Source organism: Manis pentadactyla, chromosome 9, assembly GCF_030020395.1.
Source record: "Manis pentadactyla isolate mManPen7 chromosome 9, mManPen7.hap1, whole genome shotgun sequence".
NCBI lineage: Eukaryota > Metazoa > Chordata > Mammalia > Pholidota > Manidae > Manis > Manis pentadactyla.
Genome location: NC_080027.1, coordinates 22,431,834 through 22,448,781, shown reverse-complemented (window position 1 = coordinate 22,448,781; position 16,948 = coordinate 22,431,834). Strand labels below are relative to the sequence as shown.

Here is a 16,948-nt window from a genome sequence, read left to right as displayed (position 1 = left end):
TTACGGATGAGGCAACCAGCTCAGAGAAGCTAAGGAACTTACTGCGTGCCAAACAGCGAGTCGGTGATGGAGCCCAGATTTAGTATCTTCCTCTTGACCTCCAGCCTCTATCCCTACCCCAGGCCTGGCTGGGATTCAGCAGGTTCTTAGTAAAGTTTGGAACTAGCCTGAGCCAGGGTACATGAAGGGGCCAGCTGAGCCTTCCATCTTCTGCGCTTCTGGAACAGCCCATCCTTATAGATAGTGGAGGGACTGCAACCACAGCATGGCTGCTCAGGGCTCCAACGGAACCTTTTGAAAACACTTGCTAGAAAACTGTGATTATAAATATCCATGTCTAGGGAGATGCCTAAGTGCTTATCAACCTCCTGCAATTGAACAGTGAATAACCTACTAGCCGCACTGGTCAGGGTGTCTCACAGACCTGGTTCTACACTGGTTCTGTCCATTTCGAGGGATCTAGCTGAATGTTCTCAGTGAGCTGAGGCTCAGTTTCCAAGAGAATGGAGGAGTGTTGTCCCCTTTCCAACTTGTTAAAGGTTTGAACAGGGAAATAGGAAAGAGCTACTGCTTAAGACCCAGGGAGAGAGCTTTTCCTCTTGGGAAAAGATGGGAATAATAAAATTCAGAGGCTGGGGCCTTGTCCCAGGAAGTCACAAAACCCTCCCTGCCTCCCAGCCCAGCCATAGGGACAATGGGAGTCCTTCAAGATCTTACATGTTTTTCTTGTCATAGTAGAAGAGGCAGACCAGTAATTGAGGTTTGTCTTCCATTTCCTCTGCTCCTCCCTTTTCAATGGCCAATTCCTTCCATAGGTCACTGGCCACCGCCCCCCACTCACACCCCCGCAGCTCCTCTTCCCGTTACTTAGCTATTCTTTTTCCCTCCTATTCAAGCCTGCTTTCAGAAACTGACTGGTAAGGCGTAATGCTTCTTTGGAAAATTTCTTCTCCGTAACTAGGTTAAAAACGGAATCTAATCAGTGCATTCGCAACTCAGAGAAAGATTTTTTTGGAGCCGGTGCCTGCATATGACAAGGAAATATCCCCAAGAAGTTGGCTATTCGTTTCACCTTGAAAAAGCGTTAACTATAGGAAATGACCTTGTGTCAGAGCTTGCTGCTGTGGTAGCACCCCCCTCTAGTGGCCAGTTGTGGGAATGGCCCCATTCTCTCTCCAGGATCCTGACATGGAAATTCTGCTACTTCAGTGCTGGCTCTTGGCATCTGTCCCACTCTTTATACAGTCACGTCACTGACATGAGACATTATGTTGGCCTGCAGTCATCCTCTGATATCTGGAGAGCAATAATGTCACTCTTGTTTGATTGTTCAGGAGCCCAGGACTCCAGGCCCAGCACAGTCATTAGCCAAGGCACCTCTCTCTCAGCCTGTTTCCTTATATATAAAATGAGATTAATGGCACTTGGTCTCTGTCTCTCACAAGACTGTTGTGAGGATAAAAAGAGATGGTAAGAGACGACAGAAGTGAGAACACTGTGAAAGTGGCATTCATAAGTAAAGGTAGTGATAGCTTCGTTATGCTGTCCAATACAGTAGCTACTAGCCACGAGACTAAAGTCAATTAAAATTATTGAAATTAAAAATTAAGTGCCTCAACCCCACTAGCCACTTTTCAAGTGCTCAGTAGTCATGTGTACTACCAGCCCACCTCCAGCTAGGGGGGATGGGGAAGGGGCTGGGGACGACCACCTGAAGCTGTCATGGTTGGACCTGGTGTTAGTGTCCTGACCTGGTATGTGGGGTAGATGGGATTGGGGCACTCAGTTTGGGGATTGGGGTTTTCTATCATGCTGCCCTTAATGGTCAGTGCCCTGCCTTGAGTCAAGCAAGGCTCAATGGTCATACTCGTCCTGGGGTGAGGGGTTTAGCTTTAACTTGAGGCTTGAGGGTCAGGGGTCAAATTGAGGATGAGGATCAAGGGTCTTTACATGGTTTGAGACTGGAGGCTGAAGGGTTGTGTCCCGGGCCCAGGTTTGGTCAGAGATGGTGGAGAGCCTGGGCTGGATACAATCTTGTCTCAGCCAGGTCACGCCCACCCCACAAATGGAGTGCACCTCCCTCATCACAGGGCTGACAGCTCTGCAGATTTGAGCTCTGACAGTCGAGCTGGGTCAACTGAGCCATTAGGAGACAAGATGGTGAGGGCTATACCGATGGTGAGAGCAGGTCCCACACAGATGTGGACAGGGGGCCTCCAGCTTCATCCCGGCCCCAGTCCTCACACCCAGTGCTGGCAGTGATCTCCAGAGCCCTGGGGATCCTGGGAGATCCTCAGTTCACCAAGGGGCCTGGGTGAACAGGACATGGGGTGGTGCTGATGAGGGGCTTGGAACTGGTGGGGCACTGTGGACACTGTTTCTTGCCAGGATATCAGCAAACAAGCTTCTCTGATCAGATCAGTATCTGGGACCCAGACCTGGGGTATTGGAACCACTGAGTCACTGGACAACTTGTAGCAAACATGTTAACTTCTGCAGGAGTTATTATTTGGGATACAGTAGACAGCTAACAGTCCTGACAGTCATGGCATGGTTGTTGAAACTCAACGCACTTGGCCCAAGTCCCAGCCCATAACAGTCGGCTGTTTAATAACTAAAAGTATTTCTTAAGTGCTTATTCCATGTGGGGCTGCCTCAGCTCTACAGTGCGTTTCTGTGAATTTGGTGGAGGCCCCCATGCCTTCAGATCCTCTCTAGGTAAATGTAAACGTACAAATCTATAATGTCTCTGGTTAGAATGGTGCACCGTCGGGTTGTTCAGCACCTGACCTGCTTAATTGTCCATGACACCTGCTTATGGGGCAGGCACTATTCCAAACACTTTCCGGACGCAAACTCGTTTATGAACTCCTGATGACAGCCCTCTGAGGAATCTTACAGATGGAAAACCTACCTCTCCCTTTGCTGACGGGTTAGAGGATCTCAGTCTGCTTTCCCATTTCAAACCAGGGCTAAACTGCAGACATGTATATGAGGGAGAAGAAATCCTGAGGGTAGGTAGCACTGCCTGGGCAAAGGTGGGGAGGTGAGATAGGGGCAGTTACTCATCCCTATTTATCATACTTTGGGGGAAGTGTTAACCTCCTTTTTCCCTCTCCACAGTGGATGGTTGCCACCCCCAGGGTGACAGGATGGCATGTGGTAAGACTCCAGACTGAAGTTCCTCAAACCCATCCTTGGAATTCAGGCTTGGGGGTAAAGAAGAGACCTAGAACCAAGCTATGGCTTCATGGTGCTCCTGGCTTAGGGGACAAGATAAAGCAGCAGAGTTACTTCCAGCCCCATGTACTCAGGGCCAAGGAAGTAGGGTTCTTCTTCATGGGAGGATTGAGAAGGTGTCCTGATGGGATACTAGATGGGGCTTTGAAGGATGTGTAAGAGTTTTTTTTTTTTAAACAAGAGTCTGACACCTAGATACCCAGTCTTAGTCATTGCTGTCCACACCCTGTGTGTCAGATAGAGATGTAAGTGCAAAACACACTTTGGATCTTGAAGATTTAGTATGAAAAAACTGTAAAATAATTGTAACATATTGATTGTATTGTGTTAAAAGGTATCTTAAATATACTGTTAATTGAAATGCTATTAATTTTACCGGTTATTTTTCTAAATGGGTAACTACAAAATTTAAAAGCACACACATGGCTCGCATATTTCTATTGCGTAACACTGCTCTAGAACTTCCTGACTTTAGAATCAGATGGCTCTGAGTTCTAGAATACTCTTTGTTGGTCTAGAACTATAGATAGGCTTTGTCTGTTCCATAATTCTGTACTTCCCTAGTCTAAATAGAACCAGACAGCTCTGTTCATCAATCCAGAACACTCTCAGTGGCCTAGGTTCCTTTAATTTAGAACCACAGGTAAAATGGCAAATTCCAGAATTCTCTAGGTGAGTCATAGCTCCACGCATGATTCCAGCATCTTCTTAGAACAACAGGCCCAAACCAGCTCCCCTCCCGTAACCATCGTGCTTGCTATTTGACCAAACTGTCTCAAGTAGTTTTTGGGTGGAAGAGCTAGAACATTCCAGGTGTCCAGAACTGGTTCTTCCCATATTTTCAGGGCATAAATTGGCAAACTTTTTATGCAAAGGGCCAAACAGTAAATGTTTTTGTCTCTATGGTCTACATGGTCTCTTTTACAATTACTCAACCAGGCATCATGACATAAAAGCCTCCACAGGCAAAATGTAAATGAGTAGGTATGATTGTGACCCAATAAAACTTTATTTGTGGACAGTGAAATTCGAAATTCACTGTTAAGGAATTTTATCCTTTCAATTTTTTTTCCAACCATTTAAAAAATGCAAAAGCTATTCTTAGCTCACTAGACATACCAGAACAGGCGGTGGGCCGCACTGGCTTTCTGGGCACAGGTGCAGGGGCGGCTGGGCAGCAGTCTCCACCTGCGTCTGCGGGCAGTTCTTCAGAGCAACCAGAGGTGCCGTCTCCAGCCGGGGCTCCTTGAACGCCCAGTGCCAGCAGCGTGGCGGACGCTCCCCCCACCCCCTCCGGGTGCCAGGATTCCTGTCTGGTCGTCGGGGGCTGCAGCAGGCGAGGGGCAGGGACTCAAGAATGGGCCCCAGACTCAAGAGCCGCCCCTCGGAACTAGCCTGAAGACGCAATTAGAGCCTAAAGCTACGAGTTAAGACCCCAGTCCCCTGGCAGACTCCAGACCTCAGGCGCCGGCCCCAGACTCCGCTCTGCCGCGCGCGGACATTCACTTCCCAAACCCAGGGGGCTTCAGCGGACACGGCCCAGGACCCGCACCCAGCTCGGTCCTCGGAGCCGCCGCCCCTAGCTGACTGCAGGCCACCGCGCTCGCAGACAGGTCCGCGCGGCGCTCCTGGCCCACTGGGCATGCGCACACTTGCGGGGCCTGCTGGGAAATGTAGTTTCCCTGGCCAGCCTCGCCGCGAGGGGGCGCCAGATGATAGAACATGAGGTTAGAATCCGGCCGCTGTTCCTGCAGAGTGGGAGCCCAGGCTGGCCTCTGGGCCTGTTTGGTCAACCACGGAAGGGGGTTAATCATGCCTGCCTGCTCCCGAGGCTAAAGTCATTATTCTAAAGGATGGAGGATGGGAAGAAATAGGACAGGAAAATGCTAAAGGAGATGAGGGGTGATCCACCTCTGGCCCCAGCAGTTTGACCAGAGGTTAGAATCTGACATTGTACCTCATGTGAGATGGGTTTTATGGCAGTCGGTTTGGGGATTGAGGTCTTCTCTTCGGCTGGAGGCAAGGGTAGAGGCTTTGCTCAGACATGGCGGCTTAGCCTTGAGTCAAGCAAGTGTCAATGGTCAGGTCTCATCCTGGGGTCAAGCCTTAGCTCCAAGTTGAGGTTAGAAGGTCAGGGGTCAAATTAAGGATGAAGAACAAAGTGTTTACATTGCTTGGGACTGCAATTTGGAGGGCTGTGTCCCAGGTGGGAGTTTGGCCTGAGATCAGGGAGGCTTTGGGCTGGGGGGTTCTTGTCTCATGCCCACCACACAGCCGGAGAGCTTCTCAGAGGACAGCCTGGACCTCCCTCACCTAGCGGACAGCATCACAGATATGAGCTGTGACAGCCAGGTCAGCAGCCATTAGGAGACAGGCGGTGGGGGGCCACACAGAGATGGATGAGGGACCTTGAGCCCCAGCCCTGGTTGGGTCCTCAGAGCCCCTGCTGGCAGAGGAGCCCCAGAGCCCTCGGGATCATGGGAGATCCTGGGGCCACCGAGGGATCTGGGTGAGCAGGGCATGGGGGTGGGGCCAGCCGGTGACTTGAGATGGGGTGGGGACACAGTTTCCTCTGCAGGAGTTACTGTTGGGGATACAGTAGATGGTAACAATCCTGCCAGTCACAAGGTGGCTGTTGAAACTCAACCCACTTTGTTCAAGTCCCAGCCCATAGACGTTGGCTATTTAATGATTGCAAATATTTCTTTAGCACTTACTCTATGTGGGGCTGCCTCAGCTCTCCAGTGCCTTTCTGTGAATGTGGTGGAGGCAGCCCTACCTTCAGATCCTCGCTAGGGAAATGTAAAAATGTAGTAATGCGTAATGTCTCTCAACAAATTGAACCCAGTTCAATGCAAGAAAATCCCTAAGCATATAAAAACCACACTGTAATACCTCTAGATTCAGTGCCCCATCTTGGAGATTTTGAGGTAGGCTAAGTGGACCATCTAAAAATGATGTGGTATAAAGAACTCCAGCATAATAAAAATAGCCTGGAAATAATATAATTAAGTTTATTTCGACCACAAATCTCTCTAAATATTTAGTATTATAATACACCAAAAGAGGGTATTTGATTTTATAATTTTCAATCATTAGGTAAATGTGGCTGATCAAGGGCATCATTCCTGCAAGGAATATCTAAAATATGGGGAGAGAAATGTGTGACCACATGTAAGGTCACAGAATGGGAAATTCAGAATTAGCTATAGCAACAACAGTAAAAAAAAAAAAGTGTAACAACCATTTCACTGGGTCATTAATTTTCTTTGGAGTTCTAATTTCTCATATTTAAACAGGTTAGGCAGGGAAGAAATTGTAGAAATTTATGTGTTCCCTCCAAGACAACAAGCATTTTAACTAAACTCAGATTCATGCAAAAAGCTAGATGTGTTCCCCCCTGCCCCATGAACTCATGAAGCCAACTGCCTCTGAGGATACTGAATCCAATCATTTGAAATATTAACAGGGCCAACTCTATTTTCTTCCTTTCTCAACTGCCTTATTATTCCACTTGTACAAATTTCCTGTTCACTCTGTAACTTAGATAATAGTAAATTCTAACAAATTTGACATTAGTAACCTTTAAAATAATGGAATGTTTGAGACTAAATTTTTTCTACAACACTCTTTATGGATAATCACTAAGCTGCTCAGTATTTCCTCATTTTAACCTGCCTCCTCCACATTTTGCTTCTCACTTCTATGAATCAGCTTTCCTCTTTTGTCCACACACATCAAGAAAACCAGAGCACTGAAGTCACTTGCCTCGTCTTGGGCTTCTCAGAATATCCAGAACTCCAGGTGCCCCGCTGTGCTGGGGAATCTGGGCATGATTGTGATCATCAAGATCAATCCCGAAATCCATACCCCTTATGCTGTACTTCCTCAGCCCCCCATCCTTTGTTGATTTGTGTTAGTCTACAGTGGTTACATCCAAACTATTAGAAAACTTGATTGTGGAAGACAGAACCAATCCCTTTGCTCTATGCATCAGGCAATTCTTCTTTGCATGCATATTTATGACAGAAATGTTCATGTTGTCAGTGATGGCCTATGGCCAATTTGTGGCAGATTATAACCCTTTTTCCTATACAATTTCAATGTCCTAGAAGCTCTGTTCTTTGTTGGTGGGTGCAACATACTCTTTGACACTTACCTGCTTTCTACTGGAGTGATCCCTCAGAGGAAATAATATCATAAACAACTTTGTCTGTAAGCATGCTGCCATTGTCTCTGCATCCTGCTCTGGCCCCTACATTAGCCAGAAGATCATCTTAGTCTAAGCCACATTCAGTGAAATAAGCAGCCTGAAGATCATTTTTACTTCCTTTGTTTTCATCTTTATCACTGTCGTGAAGATGCTTTCATGGGGGACACCACATGTGCCTCCCACCAGACCACCACTACCATTTTTCATGGGACCATCTTTTCTCTCTCCTGTGTTTCTAACTCCAAAATCATGGCTCATGGTCAAGGTGGCCTCTGCCTTTTACACAACTGGTTATTCTATGCTGAACCTACTGATCAACAGCCTCAGGGACAAAGATGTGAAAGAGATGGTCAAGAAGATAACATTAAATTATTGTGATAAAATGTAAAGCTAGAAATACTATTCCTTTTTGAGAGTACTGGTAAGAGTGTTTAGTAGCAAATCAGTACATGAATCTGTGGTAACCTTGCAATTGACAGCTTATTACCTGTTCACTCTAATGTTTAGTAAAATATCTTTAACATTACAAGTCATGTTAGGAATGAAAAGTCAGACTACTTAAACTAAGTGTTTGATTCATAAACAGGAATGTAAAGGTTTCTGTGTAAGTATACATGACCATGTGATTGTGCAGGTCAAATTTCAGTTCAATTTAAGTCATATGAAGTGTGGGATTTTCAAGATGACCTGCAGAGTAATATCTTACTGTGAGAAAGTTTACTTTATAATGTAAAAACAGTACATTAAGAGCTGCTTGACATAGAGCCCTAAATACCTAAAAGTTATATTTAATTCCACAGGAATCATCTTGGCATTGGAAGATACCCAGGCAAACAAAAATAAGAAATATATCTTCCTAAAATGTGCTTGCATTTATTTATTTATTTAGAATTGTATTGAGGTGATTTTAGATTCACTTTAGGTTGCAATAAACAATCCAGAGAGATTCCAATATCTTTACTTGGTTTCCTCCATGATGGTACAATATAACAATCAGGATATTGATAATGATACACAGATCTTACTCAGGCATGAATTAGTTACTGATGAAAAAGAAACAATGAAGAACTTCAGTGGAATGCAACAATAACAATTCTTTTGAATCAATGACTTCACTGCGCTAATTCTGCTGATACCAGCTGGGTCACTTGAACTTCAAGACTGAGCTAACCAGGTCAGCTACTTTCAGTCTAAGGGTCTGTATTATGTTATCTTTCTTGCACCATTTGGCCAGCAGTCTGTTGAAAGCTGAGTCACAATAAAGTATGCCCCCAACAAAATCATATTGCCACTTCCTGTTTGGGTTTTATCTATTAACATTTTATAAGTCAAAGCAAATCACATGGCTAAGCCCAAAGTGATTATCTGCTTCCTATAGAGCTGTAAAATCATAAGACAAGGGTATAGAGAAAAGTGAAGAATTTGGCTCAAAATCTATCAAAGATTGTTTTAAATATTTATCTCATTGAACATATGCTTCCTTGATAGTGCAGCATAACTCAATGGCAGATAGTAGATAACATGTGAATATGACTGGTTTTACCAGTTTTCTCATAATTGACAGGTCATTGGATTGCTTTAAGCAAATGACTGGTTGAGATGAAATATAAAAACTCTCCTTTTCTATTTTTATCTTATTAATCATGATTCAGATTTTCAAGCAGAGAGTGGGGAGATAGCCATGTGTTTTGGCTCTAATTTAAATGTCTTTTAAATGTTACTTGTTTCCTCCCATGATTGAGAGTTTTAATTTCACATGGAAATTGAATGCTTCTTCCATAATGCTTTATACCAACTCAGGTGTCTTATGTAACTTACTGTTTAGGGATATATAATACAATTCTCTACACTCAGAGTGTATCACCGTAGTAAAAAAGGATTTACTTCAATTTTTAATTGTTTATCAACAACAGATATTTCTTTCAGGTACTTTAAAATTGTGTGTGTGGCTTGAAGATCTTTTAAGAACACAAAAAGGATTTAGGAAGGTTTGAGCATGCAACATAGAATATTTGGCATATTCAATAAGGTTTATAAGGTAATACACGGAATGTGTCATTTTAAATATTGATTTTGAAGTCATGTGACTTATAACTTAGTACTCTAATACTTTTCTGTCCTTTAGTGGAAAACGAGACATAAACAAAAAAAAGTGAATAGTTGCAAAATTGTTTTTAGAACAGGCGTTCTTTTATTTTGGTAAATGCTCTTGAATGTGCAATTTATTTAAAGAAATGAATTTAATGCGGAATTTTTTCCAGAAATCCTCAGGTTGAACTTTCAACCTGAAAATAGGTATTTAACTATGAAGCTGAATATGTATTAGGTAACATAAGTGAGTTCACTAATGGTTGTATTAAGTGATGGTTACAGGCTGTATTTTTTCTACAAATGGATTATATAATGCTCTTCCTTTAAAGTTTTGGATGTAGTAGGTATAAATGCCATCTTTTTTCCCTGAAGGCCTGTCATAAGACAGTTGCTGTGGATAACACAATGCCAATGTATATTGTAGTTTAATTTTTGCTTCTTAGTAGAGTAATAATTATAAAAATTGAATCTAGACCATGTTTATGTAAATGCCAATTTTCTCATTCTTGTGTTGACTAAAGAAAGAAGGCATGAGGAATATATTGACTGATGTTGGACAGATATTTCATTATATTATTGAATTACATGACATTTACCTACATGGTGTTTCCTGCTGTTAAACGTAGTAGGTAAGAGAGGCCCTAAAAAAGAAAATAGGGACCTACATGGTTCATTAGAGACAGGCAATGAGGAACATCAGATTTAATAGTGTTTCCTGCTTATTGCAGCCTAGATATCTAGGATTTTCAAATTCAAGGACAAATTGTTGGTAGATTTAATATGTAGTTCAGCCCTGAAATTTGGGACCATGTAGTCTTAGCCTTAAAGGCAGTAAATAAAAAATGTACTTGAGAAAACTATATCTGTGGATCTGAGAGAAGCAAAATCTAGAAAGTATTTTTTAGTAATTCTTGGTTATCATGGGACAGTTAACACTTACAGATGCAGAAATACCGAAAGTTTTAATGTTAAATTCAGCAATACACAAAAAGTGGTATACATTTTTCTGGGAATGTAATGATGTATCATTTAAATTCACTAATATAATCTACCACACTAATTAAAGGAGAAAAATACAAGTTCATTTTATTATATGTAGTAAGGGCATTTGATAAAATTTACACTTGTGTTATTATTTCAGAGAAACAGAACCAATAAGATGTGTATATGCATGTGTGTATATATATATTTGAGAGATCATATATATATGTGTATATCATATGTATGTGATAAAGAGACTCATCAGCAATTGACTCATGCAATTAAGGAGGCTGACAAGTCTCAAGATCTATAGGGTGAGTCAGCAAGCTGGATACCCAGGAGAACCGATGATGAAGTTCCAGTCTGAAGGTCAGCACACCCAGAAAGGGCCAATGTTTTCATTAGGATTCAAAGGCAGGAAAAAGCTGGTGAACCATTTTGAGAAGAGTAGCAAGAGGAATTGATTGACACCCACCCACTGTCTAGAGAACAGAGAGCAACTATCTGGACACCTTGTGGCCCAGTCAAGTTGTGAGTCAATCATAGATGCTCACATAGCTAAGCCCTTTTTTTTTTCTTAGGCATTGTCTTTTAAAAAATAACTTACACTGGCAAGCATTAACCTTAATTAGCTGCCTAATTTTTGGCCAGTAATTTAGCTAAATCTTCAAATACTGTCTGCACCGGAATTTTCAATCACTTGAATAGGTTGTGTACTCAGTTTCAAACGTCCCTACATAAGTGCCTATCTCAAGATTTCTTAATCAGGGACCTGTGTGGTAGTAGTTTTTTTTTAAACAATTTATTCAGTTGAAAAACTTTTATTATTTAAAATTTAATCATATATTTGAGATATTAGGGTAAGGAACCGCTATAGATCCATCATCAAGCTTCAACATGACTTTTTTTTTTTTAAAGGGGCTTATACCAAGCTTTATTCTCACTGTGGTAGGTCAAGTGCTAGAATCCCGTCTGCCTCCAGGGCAGTCTGCAAGTAGCAAGTCCGTCTCTGTCTCTGTCTCTGCCTCTGCCTCTGCCTCAGGTGCTGCCTCCACTCCAGGCTCTGCTCTCACCTCCAGCCTCTGCTCTCCTCTGCACTTAGCACCAGGTGGAGCTCTTTTTATAGCAACACAGGCAGTAATGGCATATCGCCAATGGGAGTGCAAGCTAAGTATTACATCATTGTACGTACATAGTGGGTGAGTAGATTAGGATCAGGTGAGGATCCTGGCCATGGAACTTCCATTTTTCCCTATAAGAACACTGTCAATTCTAAAGCTAGTGTCAGGAATAAACACATATGCCTGAGGCCATGTGTCCTGTGACCAGAGTATTTTGTGCCACTGTCTCAGTGGGGAATGAGTTTTCTTAGAATATGATGGAGGCACATGCAAACCTCATGTGAACACATGGCTATTTTTAATTAGATAATATATGAATATAGTTTCATATTAAAACATTTGAATATTTTAATTAAGTTAATATAAAACAACCCTTTGGCTCTTTCCCACTCTTTTCTCCAGAGATGATTATTAGGGTGTGTAGCCTTTGAGGACTTTCCTAGGCTTTTGACATATGTGTATATATGCACATAGAAATAGTTTTATTTATTCATAAATCTAGTTACTTAATATAGAACAGTACTGCACTGTCTGTGCTACTCTACAACTTAACCATATGTCTTGACACCTCCTTGTGTCAGAACTTTTTCTGAGTGTGCTTTTTTTTTGATTATCCATGTGATTTTTATACTTGATTTATATGTGAATCCCACATTTCTCCCATATTTTTTTTTTAAATAAAATGCTGAAGTGGTTAGGTAGATGCAAGATAAAGGTAGAAAACATAATTTAGTGCTGTAAGAGGGCAAATGTAGATGATCAGATCTGTGCCTATAGACTAAGTATTAATGCAAGCTAGACAAGGGCAACAAAACATCCACGGATGCTGAAGATTTTTCTCAAAACAGTGGGGGTGAGGTTCTAAGCCTCACCTCTGTTGATCCCCAATTTCTCACCTGATGGCCCCCCTGCAACTGTGCCTGTCTTAGGTTGTTCCTCCCTTGAGGATCTTACCCATCTCTGGCTAACCAGCCATCTTCCGGGGCCATACAGGGAAATGTAAAGTTGGTAAGTGAGAGAGAACAATATTCTTTGAAAAGGTTAGCTTTTTACTTCTTTGCATATTTATGCCCTGTGGCTTCTATGCCCAGCATTTGTCTTGAGGTATCTTTACCACTTGGAAGAATTATGATACTTGGTAATTTTCGATATGAGGCACAAATTCTACTAAAGGGTTGTAATTAGGAAGGAAGAAGAAAAGCTATAGAAGTAGCAGGCAGAAGAAAACATGGGAAGATTGATTATTTCTTTGACATAACTTCTTGTAGAGTAACATAAGCATGTATAGGTTTTAACAAACTACTAATTAAATTGCGTACACACATTAACAGAATAGGAATACAGATACATAACAAAAACAGACCTACAATTACCAGCCATATCCAGTGAAACCATGAAAAGCAGTTAGGTACCCTAGGCATTTGTGAAAACTTATCAATAATATGGTGGATATTATCTAACTGAATTTGAATAGTTTGAGAAAAATCAGACAAATTAAAACAACCCATTCCTGGGAACTGTTCACATCCCATATGTTCTTTTAACAATAGATAGTCCACAGTCACACGATTTTGGAGCACTGCAACTTGCACTTCTCCTAATTCTTCGTTGTGTGGTAGTATTTTATTGGGTCAGCATTTAAGGCTAATTTCTTTTATTTCTGATATATATATCCTAGAGTATAGGTGCAGGAATCACATGGATAGATTTAAAATATTAGTGCTCTGACCTCAATGGCTGTACTGAAGAATACAGCTGGATTTATAGCATAGATGAGGGTAACACATCTCCACTTTCCCAATCCCCAGCTAAAGGCCTGCTTATTCAGGACATGACAATAAGCCTAAATGGTTGAACGTAAAAACATGCATAGTGTAGTGCTACATGTATTTGTATATAAATAAGTGTGCAAGGACATAAGCAAAATAAAAAGACTGAAAAAGCATATCAACCATAATTATGTTGGGGTCATTGGAATAGATATGATTATAATTCTTTTCATGTCTTGGAGAAGCGTATATATATCTCTATATAGGGATAAATCATTTTTTTTAAGCACAAAAAGCAACATGTTAATGATTTAGCAGAAATTATATTCTAAGTTGTACAAGAGGAATTTTCATCTAATTATTTTATTTGTAGCTTATAACAACAAACTGTCAGGATTATCCAGGGTCTGTGACCCCAGATTAGGCAGTTGAATGTAAAACATTATCATGGGTTGTAGTTTCCATGTCTGTTTATCCCCAAAAGCATCTCTATGCTCTCCCCCCAATTTTTTGACAGTTGCAAAAATGACATTTCTTGGTATCTTTATTGAATTATATTTTGCAGGAACCATTAATTCTCTGACTAAAGGACTGGAAACATCTAAACAAAAATTTCAATTCTGAGACAGAATGTGTATGCAGTTTATTACACTAGCAAGGAAACCTTCAATAAATAATAAATACATCAGGAATGGATTCAACCCAGGATCATCTTTTCATTCTGATGTGAGGGGTATTAGAATTCAGCAAATTTTTGGCAGGAGAAAGCTATGTAAGCTGAGTCATAGCAATATTTACTTCATTTATATTCAACAGGCTAAATTCTATTTTCATCATTCCCAGGATCATTAAGCTAAATTTGAAAATACATCTCTAATTGCTATGGTAAGAGCACTAGGGGGTCATAAGAGAAATGTTAAATGTAAGTCTTATCTTAAAGAAGTGATATTTTCAGGGAAAAAGGTAATATACTCAAACACACACACAAATACCCAAAAGATAGTGAAATATGCAAGGCATTGTATAACTATTATGGTGATGTAAGTGGAAAGAAAATAGAGTAAGAGAACAGATATTTAGATCACCCAGAAACGTTTTCTTGGAAGAGTTGTAGAGTAACTCGTGAAATGATGACACATGGTAAAACAAGGGGAAAAGGTACCATTTCAGAGGGATGAACAGTGGAAAATTAGAGGATGTAAATCGCTTGTTTTTGTACAACAAAAGGATGTGGTTATATAGCTTCTGGAGTTACAGAAATCCAGGCTGAAGAGTTCCAGTTTAATTCATTTCATACAAAATACTTTCAAAAACACACTATTGCATGGAAGGCTGAGTGAGAGTCAGCAAAAGTGAATTTAACAGATTGGCTGCAGTTTGATAGGACAGCTGGAAATCTTTCATCCAGATGAGTAAATAATTGATAGCAGTAGAAATAAAAAAGGAGGTACATTTTAAATATTTCTCTTTTTTTCATTTTTCCTTGATTGTCTTTCCCGCAATGACAAGTATGAGATGGCAAAAAGAGAGGAAGAACCAGATGGGGTTAGGAAAGCAAGGAAAAGGGAAGATTATAGATCAGTGGATTAAAAATGGAAACATTGTGAATCCCAGATTGAGTGAAAAATCTAAAATTAAAATGAGCCCAGGATATACAAGTCTTTTAAAAATAGCTTTCTGAATTTGCACTGCAGAGATCTTTTCCAGACTTGGAACTGATGCTATTTTCTTGGAGATTAATGGCATAAAAACATTAAGATGGAAGGGAGTTGATATTTGAGGAAGCTTTAAGCAAGTGCAGAATTTGTTCTCAAATATTTTAAAGGCATTTAAGATGTTCACACTAAACATTAAATGACCTAGCACATTTTCTTGACAATCAGATTGAGGCTGTTGAAATTAAACAATTTTCTAAAACTACGTATTCAGTAAGTGGCAGATGGTGAACTCCATCTAATGGGATCTGCTTCCTAAATCCATGTTCTCGATTAAATGGCACCGTGTGATGCTGCCGTTTCTTCCACACATTCAACAAACCCCTTCTCTGAATGAGATAAAAAAGAAGACAGTTGATATTTGGGTTTTACACTGAAGATTTCTGATAAGATAATTGGGACATTTTATTTTCTTTTTCTGGGCAGCTGAGCCCCTGGGCCATGCCTGATCTGTCATGAAGGCACAGTGGCTCTTCCACAGCGAGGCTGAGCCTGAGGGAGCGGCCGGCCGGCAGGACAAGCCTGTCCTTGCAGAGGGATGTGCCTGGTGAATCCCTGAGCCCATCCCAGCAAGCCGTGGGTAACCAACGACTCACGCTGCCGGTGCGAGTGCAAGCTGGTAGAGTTAGAGAGCAATTTTAGGGAGTAATTTAGTCATAGCTATCCTAAGAAAATATGCCTATGATGTGCAGTTCTACTTCTGAGAACTTATATTTTGAAAAACAAAACAAAGAGATATACATTTGGATTTTTTTGAAGTATTATTTATAAAAGCAAAAGACTAGATAACCTTAAATGCCTATTAATACATGTTTGGCTAGTAAATTATGGTAGTTTGGAAACAAACATACCATGTAATGGTGATTAAGAATGTTAAGTCATTTTTATATATACTTATATTTGATAGTATCCTGCATATACTTATATATATATATATATATATATATGTATATCGCCAAAATAAAATGTTGGAGACAAATTGAGCAAGAACCACACCATAGCCTTAATTTGATGTCATTTCTGCAAGTGTATATGTGTAGGTATGAGCATATAAATGCACTATTATTTCTTGATGAATCAAAAGAAACAGGAAACAGTGGTTCCCTTGGGTGGAAAAACTGATAGGTGGAGGGAGAGAAGCCTGTGGGAGATTTTTAAAAAAAAAACCTGTCTGTGGAATCACACTAGGTAAATGTATTATCTAATAAAAGACCATTTCATTTAATTTACAGAAATGGTTTTAATGCAAAAATGGATGACTAAAAACTGTTGGCATGGCCCCAAATTTTATGATCATCAAAATATGTTTCTATCTTTCTCTTTTTGTGCGTTGATTGATTGGTATCTATATATACAGATACTACATAGATATAAATATGTATTAACATATTTGTACTTTGGGTATTTTGGTATTTAAATATTTGATGTGTGTACTGCAGATTGCATATATATTATATTAAAAATACCAGTATACAATTCAATAGCCAGATTGTGTTGGACCTGTAAAAAATGAACTGAAATATCATTGAGATTTATCTCCATTCTTAAAAGAATTTTTGAATTACTGTTGCCTTCTTTGAACCATAACCTAGTATGTCACTTTTGCTTCACTAAGTTTTTAACCATTTCTGGCAATATTCTATTTTACTCAGCTTATTTCATGAAGTTATGAACTTTCAATCTATTTTTAGGTTTTGATTATCTTCTCACTTGTAAGTAGCTTGGATTTCCAGAAATTTTCTATTGTGTTGTATTTTGTGGGGAATTGGGAGGCGTTACAAATACTACAGAGAATTAACAGTCTGGGGAATGGTTCAG

General features: G+C 40.5%; 1 pseudogene; it reads left to right on the top strand.

Moving 5' to 3' along the window:
* Window positions 1-6,945: 6,945 nt before the first annotated feature.
* On the top strand, window positions 6,946-7,841 carry LOC118931141 (olfactory receptor 5D13-like; annotated as a pseudogene).
* The last annotated feature ends 9,107 nt before the right edge of the window (window positions 7,842-16,948 follow it).